This window comes from Schistocerca piceifrons, chromosome 5, assembly GCF_021461385.2.
Source record: "Schistocerca piceifrons isolate TAMUIC-IGC-003096 chromosome 5, iqSchPice1.1, whole genome shotgun sequence".
Taxonomy (NCBI): Eukaryota; Metazoa; Arthropoda; class Insecta; order Orthoptera; family Acrididae; genus Schistocerca; species Schistocerca piceifrons.
The window spans coordinates 565,295,992-565,305,418 of NC_060142.1; the positions used below are offsets into that span (position 1 = coordinate 565,295,992).

Here is a 9,427-nt window from a genome sequence, read left to right on the forward strand (position 1 = left end):
GAAGTACCTAATCACAGATCCAGTGTCGCTTTCGTAGGGGAATCAACCACTGTCCTCAAGACTCCGTTCGCATCACAGCTTCTTTAGCAACGACGCTTTTCGTTAAGTAGCTAAAATACTTTGAAAATAAAGAGCCGAGAGCCAGTGCCCCATCGTCCCACTAAAGGAAGAACTGTCGCCGAGTTACCACCAGACTTTTTGTGTCCGAAAACTCTGAACCGACTTCGCACAAGATTCTCGAGGCGCAAGGTGAGTACTGAACGATGGCAAACGCTACGGAAAGAGAAAAAGCTGCGTCTTCACGTGAAGGAATACTTAACCTCTAACACCTGCCCATATTTAGGAAAATCGAACACCGAACAAATGTTTAGCTGCTAATAATAAACGAGGCGATTACTAATGCCGCCAAAAACTGGAAGGATACTGTGTCATACGACAACGGAAGATAAATAATGTTAAGCGAGGAAATTTCAGTATTAGTAACTATAACCTGTGGAGCTCAAGACAATCGAAAATACGGAAACAACTACAACTTTTGTTTCAGAGATGCTGCTGAACGTAACAGGCTGTATGTGAGATGAAGCGCGGGCTGTCAACCAAACGGCTTACGAACTGGTGAATGACTAATACAGTGTAACATTACTGGGAGCATTACACTGCCGTACCTTTCTACATCTACATATACAGGGTGTAATGGGTATAAGTCGTCTTATTTTTATTGGTGACCGAGGTTAGTGTACTGAATAACATTAAATCAGTATTTACTTCATTTGTAGACTAAAAATTGCAGCTAATATATTTTTATATTGGTTAGTACGTCCAAGTACACGCGGCAAGAGCAGCAGGATAGGTGCTGAAGTGCGAATGTGTGGATGCAAAACTGTTAGCCTATATTGAGAAGTGTAGTGCACTTAGTGGTCAGTTGCATCCATGCAGAAATCGTCATGTCGTAAAGTTTGTGACGAGTTTGTGGGAAGACCATTCAACAGAGAGAAAAAACAATCAACAAACTGGTGTATGTACATGTTAAGCTAACATATATAAAAATAAACCCGTTACATCCGGCATATCCCGCAAGTCACTGTAGAGCCAAGGGTACCTTGTATTATCGATCTTCTGCCCTCTTCGATGTGGATACTGAGGAAGGGAGAAATGACGGTCTATATGCCCCTGTACAGATTCTAATCTCACTTATCTTATTCTCACGATCCCTACACGAGGTACAGAATGGTGGCAAAATAATGGTCACATAGTCTGTCCCGAATACAGATCCTCTAAATTTACGCACCTGGGTTTAGGGAAAACTATGTCGTCTTACTTCCCAAGGATTCGCATTTAAGTTTCCCGAATATTTCTGTTCCAGTTTTGTATGGGCTATACAGACCCATTATGATGCTAGCAGCGCTTCTCTGATTTCGTTCCGTGGATACTGTGGTATTGTACAGAGATCGCGTGCCACATCAAAGTTGGCAACGTGAATCCATAGCACAGACATCAGTGAGTGCTTGCTGCAACCCGCAAAAATGTATGGTAGGCGCTCCTGAAGACCACGCCTCCCTCCAAGCAACAGCAGCGTCCTCACGTTGAGGTCAATATAATGTTGAGTATGCAATAGGTCAAGATCTGAAGGAGTCAACATCATACTATAGTACCAACATGATAGTTAAAGTTTCTGATGGACTTGTTCATTTAAATCTGGAATACTGTACTGCATGAGAACAGTTTGTAAATCTGTGCATCAGGTGAGGCTTCAATAGCCAATAATAGTTGTAACTTATCAAGCAATCCTGTATCAAAAGCACTCCGTCATCAGGCCACATGTGGCCCACCGGAGCCATCCGACCGCCATATCATCCTCAGCTGAGGATGCGGATAGGAGGAGCATGTGGTCAGCACACCGCTCTCCCGGTCGTTATGATGGTTTTCTTTGACCGGAGCCGCTACTATTCGGTCGAGTCGCTCCTCAATTGGCATCACGAGGCTGAGTGCACCCCGAAAAATGGCAACAGCGCATGGCGGCGCGCATGGTCACCCATCCAAGTGCTGGCCACGCCCGACAGCGCTTAACTTCGGTGATCTGACGGGAACCGGTGTATCCACTGCGGCAAGGCCGTTGCCAAAGAACTGTATCAGAGTTAACTAAATCTTCTATTCGTTTATGTAATAAAGTGTGTTCTGGTATGGTGAGCCTTCGCCCAGGGCAATGAAAGGACCCACAGTTGTGATCGGACGAAAGTGGTTTCGTCTAGTCACAACAGATATTTGGTGCGTATCAGATGGGCTCTAACCACTTCGACAGCACTCTATAAATGGTCGCACTAGCATCTTATACGCAATTTCCTTTATAGATGCATTGCAGTTTCCGAGATCCCTAACGACAAATTTAAGTGAGCCACTCACCTTCCATAATACCGATGTACTTTAAGGCCACTTAGTCGTCCCATTTCGGATCAGTTTTTAGTATTACCCCTGTGAATACTTGTACGATGTGACATGCTCGAGACGTTCACGACTACTCTTGTACTGCGATACTCAGAGTTCTTTCTCTCTGTTGTAGGCTTCATCCATATTTAAGAAATTTTTAAAAAGTCTTTCTGGAATTTCTTACGATCGTACAATGAAGATACTTTCTTTTGTACACAACAGCATCATCAGCGAACAAACAGTGCTGCTGGTCCTATTAGTCGGCCGTGGTAGCCGAGCGGTTCGAGGCGCTACAGTCTGGAACCGCGCGACCGCTACGGTCGCAGGTTCGAATCCTGTCTCGGGCATGGATGGATGGATTGTTTGGGGGAAGAGACCAAACAGCGAGGTCATCGGTCTCATCGGATTAGGGAAGGATGGGGAAGGAAGTCGGCCGTGCCCTTTCAAAGGAACCATCCCAGCATTTGCCTGGAGCGATTTAGGGAAATCACGGAAAACCTAAATCAGGATGGCTGGACGCGGGATTGAACCGTCGTCCTCCCGAGTGCGAGTCCAGTGTGCTACCACTGCGCCACCTCGCTCGGTCTCGGGCATGGATGTGTGTGATGTCCTTAGGTTAGGTTAGGTTTAAGTAGTTCTAAGTTCTAGGGGACTGATGAGCTCAGAAGTTAAGTCCCATAGTGCTCAGAGCCGTTTGAACCGTTTTTTTTATCCTATTACACGACTTAGCATTAGTAGGCAATTACTGTGGAGGTAAGACACCGCTTGCACTCCTGTTTGTGGTGATAGGAGTAGTGACATGTAAGCATATCGCTGGAACTACGGGAGGTAAACCGTGCAAACGTGGTACGCATATGACGTGTCTAAATTTTTCCTTAGCTTCCTTCCAGACAGTCCATACGTTTTTCATACCGTTTTCTACAGCGCGTTTCTGTGTCAGCAAACTGTTTTGCGATTACTGTGTAGATGTAGAAAGGAGCAGTGGCTGCGCCGTCGTCTGCACCCCCACGGCGGGGAAAAGACGGCGTCGTCGCCCGTTCGACTAAATATAGGAGGGTGGCGGGGGCGGGGAGGGTACGGTTGCGACCATATGTGAGGCTCTGCTGTCTGGGAGGGGTCGCGGCAGGGGTGGGGGGGGGGGAGGATGCGACGGGACGGGGAAAGCTGGCCCGCGGAGCGAGTTTTAAAAACAATTAAGAAGGAGAGCCCGAGCCGGCAGTGGCGGCAGCGCGGTCGCGCCGGCAACACGCGGGCCGCAGCGGCGCGGCCACAGCCACGGCCTCCGCCCCCGGAGGCGGCGGCGGCGGCGGCTGCTGGAGCGGCGCTACCTAGCATGCGGCCCCCACGCGTATTTTGGGAAATGACAAATTTGGAGGGGTAAGCTTACACCGGGCGGTGGCTTGCGGCCAACGGGCCGGCGCCGGGTCCATTTTTAGCGTCCCAGGGCCCGGCGGCGGCGACCGCGCTCGCCAGTCTCAGAAGGCTGCGGGACGGCCCGGAGGGAGCACAGCGGTGGCGGCGGCGACGACGACAGCCTAGCGCCAGTTCCGTACTTCCTTACTTCTCATATTGATTTTTGAAATTTATGGAATGTAAAGAAGTATGGAGCGATCGCGGGCAGCAACATCGCGACTGCGCCGGTGGAACCAGTGCGACACTGCGGAGGGCACCCGCCGCCGTGGTAACAGTACAAATGTGCGCCTGCTTTGTGTGTTCCAGGACGAGCGGCAGTCTTCCCGCGGCAGACCGCGTCGCCTCCGGCCCTTCCCGCTCCTCCTCCTCCTCCCCCCGCGAGATTTCGGCGCGGACGGACGGCGCCGGCGTCCGGACGAAGTTCCGTGCGACAAAAGCGGAAAACCGTCGCGAGTGACATGTGGGATACCGTCGCTGGACTTCTGCGCTTGGAACATGTTGTGTCGCACATCAGTGAAACAGTCCACTACGAAGTGGAAAACAGTGCCGCGTGGAAATCGCCGAAAATTTATCTCGTCGAGTGCGCTAGACGACCTCCGGCTGTGAAAGCAACATTTATCTTCGTTTTCAAGTCGCATCAGTACAGTACGTAGTCATCACTTACAGCCAGCGAATCGTGTCATTAAACTTCACCGAAGCTTCAGGAGGGCTATCGCGGCGATCACTGGCGCACGTACACGAGTCCTCCAAAACAAAGTGACACTGGTGGGAAACTTAATTACAAAACTGGTCTACTGTCTTTTCAATAGCGTTCTCACATATAGAGGCGCTTTCCTTGCGTCTTGACGTCACAGTGAAGGTGTTCGCGTAGGAACTGAAGCCCTGCTGGTTAAGCTGTGATTTCTAAATGTACATGGCACAGTAAAAATGTTATTCAAGAGGGACTGGTTTTATAAGATTTCCGTTTGGTTGACAGTTTCCCTTTTTCGAAGAATAGACACTACGGCTATCACAAAACTGGTTAGGTTTTTACAAGAACAGTTCAATTGTAACTAGGTAGAAGTTAACTGAGGCCAGTTACTGTACCTGTATTTTGAATGACGAAACCCAATGATCGGTTACAGAATCGGTCTCCAGCGCATGCAACAGCGGCTACTTGAAAATTTTTCAGTTACCCACCGCGTCGTAGTGAACTGGGTCTTTTCCCAGGCGATATAAAACAGTGGGTAAGTGCGTCAGATTAGACACACCAGAGCGTCGTAGCAGTGGCTGGAGTAATTTACTGTGAAGTGAATAGTTACCCGAGACAACTTCATGTCCACAGAGCAGCGACTTCCTGAAGTCAAAAGCTGCAAGGCTGCCTGTGCTATCTTAAACTCGTGACACGATCTAATGGCGTGCGTCTATCTCGGTACTTGCCGATGTCACAGTAGTTCCATTTGTCGATAGGACCTCTCTATTGGCTCAAAACTACATCAATTAACGGAAATGCCAAGCTGTACTTAACGGAAAACATACGTCTGCACCTGTGTCAATGAGGACAAACAAGCATTTTCTGGTGCTCCTAAACATTCGGCAGGATCGTTTCTATCACAGTATAGTACTAGGGTCACAAAACCGCCCGTCTCATTTCACAGTAGATGCGATGGACAGTGAAACAGTTAAGCAATAAGCGACGTGCGACGTGTAGTGATGCGCGGTGAGCTGCATTGTGTGCATTGAGTTGTGCCGCAGTTTGAGCTCGCTCATACTAGACCATTATTAATTGTTTGTGTGCGTGCGCAGTCGAGTGCTGGCGTGCTGTGCGCTGCAAGCCGTAAATTTGCTACGCCGCAACCGCTGCCATTTAAAGAGCCGCTGTAACGTGAAGCAGCAAACGTCGCTGGCACATCCGTCACAAATCAGTAAACCACTGAAACAGCCCCGTGACAAAGATGTGAGGCTCACTTCCGTTCAGGAAAGCGGCCAGATGCGTTCTCTCTGTCTGTCTCTCTCTCTCTCTCACTCACTCACTCACTCACAGACACACACACACACACACACACACACACACACAGTGCCGAGTCAACATAGCTGCGACATCAGTACCGTCACTGCGCGCTATATCCAGAGATTAGCCGCCGTTCCACATTAGCTATTAATACTTCTACAAATAGGAAATTTCCAGCCAGAAGTCACATGCTTGGAATGCCGATAAAATCGGCGTTGCTGTCAGTCAATACTGTCAGAACAATCGTGCTGAGGGCCTAGTGTGAAATGTAGCTCTTTAAATGAAGCAAAAAAGGAAATCTTTGTGTCCTTTTCGGGCGTGACAGACTGTCGTCAATCGACAATCGCAGTGCTTTTTACGTCTGGCATTTTGCTTCCGCTTTAAATATCCTTGTTACGCAAATCGAACACAATGTTCCAACGAATTGTATTACTCGCATCTGCCGACGTTACGCGTCCATGACGGTATGTCACGCCGCTGCGACCTGGGACACCGACAAGCAAACACAAATCGACGAACAATAAAAGGACTTCCGTTCAGCATCCACTAATTTACACGGCTAAAATACCAGGGACCAGGTGTTAGCACAATACCCCAGTCAGCTGTCCGCTGTATGAGCGGAACAATGCCAAAGCTCCTGCATAAACCAAGACACTTTCTGTGTTAATTTCTCATCAAATGGCTAACTATTACTGGGAAGCGGTGGCTGCTGCCGAAGAATGGAGAACGATATGGCACTTCTTGTAACTTTATTGAAATAACTGTTATTAACAGCTCATCGTATAAAGAATTAATTAGCGATAAGTGACGAATCACTTCCGGTGTAGGACAGGTTTCGATATCGGGTTCGCTGGTCGTCTTGGTATATGTGAATAATCTATGTTATGTTGATAGAGCGGAAATGATCAGCAAGTAGTTGTATACGTGTTACTGTAACACAATATGAGAGATATAAAAAAATTAATTAGTTTTTTTTTGGAAATTTGTGGTAAGGTCTTATCGGACCAAACTGCTGAGGTCATCGGTCCCTAAGCTTACATACTACTTAATCTAACTTAAACTAACTTACCCATGTCAGGGGGAGGGCTCGAACCTCCGACGGGGGGAGTCGCGCGGACAGTGACAAGGCGCCTCAGACCGCGCGGCTAATTGCCTAATTACTTGTCTTATATGGTACCGCAGAGTGTAATTTGTTGCCCGACGAAAGTTGTGTTGTCATTTGTAAATAAGGTTCGTACGTGCCACGCGATGACTTTACTTAAAACCGAAACCTTTCCCGGAATAAGGTCAATTTATTGCCCTTATTTCATGATAAGCTTCAGTTGTAAGTTGGTAAAGTTATTCAAGCGGCACATAACAACAGCGTTGCATAATTTTCAGTACAGTGAAGTTTGCTAACTAAAACTATTAATTTTTCTCAAGAGTGGTGGTAAATTTGGTGCTAAGTAACTGTTCCTGCTGACAATGTGATAAAAGTTACTGGAGAAGCGATAAGTAAAGATTCGCTTAGTCAAAATAATTTTCACAACACTCAAACTATGAGGGTGTTGAGAATTAAGTCTGCGCCAGTCCGCCGTTTTCGGTGTGTTATACCCAGTTTACCATCAACGAGCACTAATGTTTTAATTTTTTTTTCAGTACTATAGGAGCTGTTCCCTTCCCCGGTTATGACTTGGAGAGTAAATGCCTGAATGCAACTGCATTGCATTCAGGCATAGTGCACTACTGCTCAAGCATTAAAGATTATTAGAGACGTTCTTTCCGTGCCCTCTTCCTAGTCAGTCTGCGCGTCGCCGCGCTATAGTGGTGACGTGCGGTGCGCACGCCTGCCGGCAGCTCGCAGCATCAGCGGAAGACGGAAAGCTGAATGAATCGATGTGGCCAGCGGCCTCTTCAGGGCTGCGTGGCTCGGCGCTAGTGCGCGCGGCCGCCTACAGATGGCAGGGCGCGGCCCGGAGGTCGGTGTCGGGTTTCCCCGCGGGCTACGCTACGCTCAGCTCGGCTCTGCTCAGCTACGCTCGCTATTTCGGGCGGGCGCACGTGCTCCCTTTGCCTCCCACCACGACCTGCGGCCGCACGCGCCACCGCCTGCCTAGGACTCTCACCGAGATCGGAATTTATCGTCTGTTCCCATCACACGCGTCCCGTGAACTCTACCTTTTCCTTAGCCGCTGATCCCGTGGTAGGAACGTGTATATCCGGCGCAGAAGGTGTGGCGAGAGGGTGAATATACAGATATGTCAATGAAGTATTATACGAATTCCAATATACTGTGCGATATCCGAAGTACCATTTGTCACAGATTGATTGTGCAGTTTGCGCCCAAGGCCCACCTGGTAATATTTTTCATCGGCGGTTTTTTTGGTAGTTGAACGAGTCGGTGGCGGTATGCGAAATTATTGAGCCAAGGAAGCTTTTGTATACACTTGACGTATATATATGTACCAAAAATTAACGCGCGAACAAGTTAAGGTTGTAGGCGTGTCCATGTTCCCGTGTGTGTGTGTGTGTGTGTGTGTGTGTGTGTGAGGAGAAGAGCTTCTGGATCCATCTCTTCTCTTTTGTACAATATCATGGATAGAAGCGATTATCTCGGGTCTTGCTTTCGCGCTTATAAGTAATTAGTTTAAGCTGTGCTTAATTCGTGGAGATATATTAATGAACCTAAATTTCTTAGATACAGTCGTAACAAAACTCCTTACGGACTATGTATCAGTTCAGACGTTAATGGTCTAATTATCGCATGAGATGAGTTATATATATTGCTCTCCGGTATACAGCACATTAATTCTTAAGTAAGGCGAAGAGGAATGGGGGAACGTTGCAGCAATACTGATCCTACTAGGACAAATACATATAGCTGATTTAAATGAAGAACATACTGAACATTGAACAGAATACCTCACAATCACCTTCTACAACAAGCTACAACTATTGCTATTTTATACATCAGGAAAAGCATCATAGGCAAAAGTATTAGTGTGAAAAGACCTTTGATCATGGAAGGCTAAAGTAGAGTGGAGGTGCTCAGCAAGTTACGTTACAAAGCATTCATTCACATATAATTTCCAAACGTAACTTCTGAAACACCGACATCTAATTTTGTTAGACAAAGATCTAAAATCACTTACTTTGTTCCAAAAATGTGTGAAGTATTCTCATCTGAGAATGAAATATTTGAAATTGTTACTTCTGTTCACAAATATACATCTAACTGGAGATACATTCGCTGATGTCTCCATCTTTAGAACGAAATATAGACCCGAACGAACACTGTTAATAAAAAACTACTGGTTACATTAATAAGTGTTGAGAAGACACAGTGTCTCATAATGTAAACTCTCGTTTTTATAGTACAAGTGAAGTCTAACTGCAGCCCTCTGAAAGCTTGCAGAGGTGTATAGAGGATGGAACGTACAGTTACGTATTCGGTGACAGCGGTGGGTTGCTGCTCAGTCGCCTGAGTCATAGCACATGCCGCTTTCGTACACTAGTGCACAATTTGTACTTTTCACTTTGAAATACCTGTATACTTAAATCTATATTTGTTTTTACCTATTTGTCTGTTTCAAAACTGCTTTTCATTCTTCTGCCAGGCTA

The 9,427-nt window shown here is 47.0% G+C and overlaps 1 pseudogene; it reads right to left on the minus strand.

Moving 5' to 3' along the window:
* Nucleotides 1–2,000: 2,000 nt before the first annotated feature.
* Nucleotides 2,001–2,118, minus strand: LOC124799393 (annotated as a pseudogene).
* Nucleotides 2,119–9,427: the final 7,309 nt, after the last annotated feature.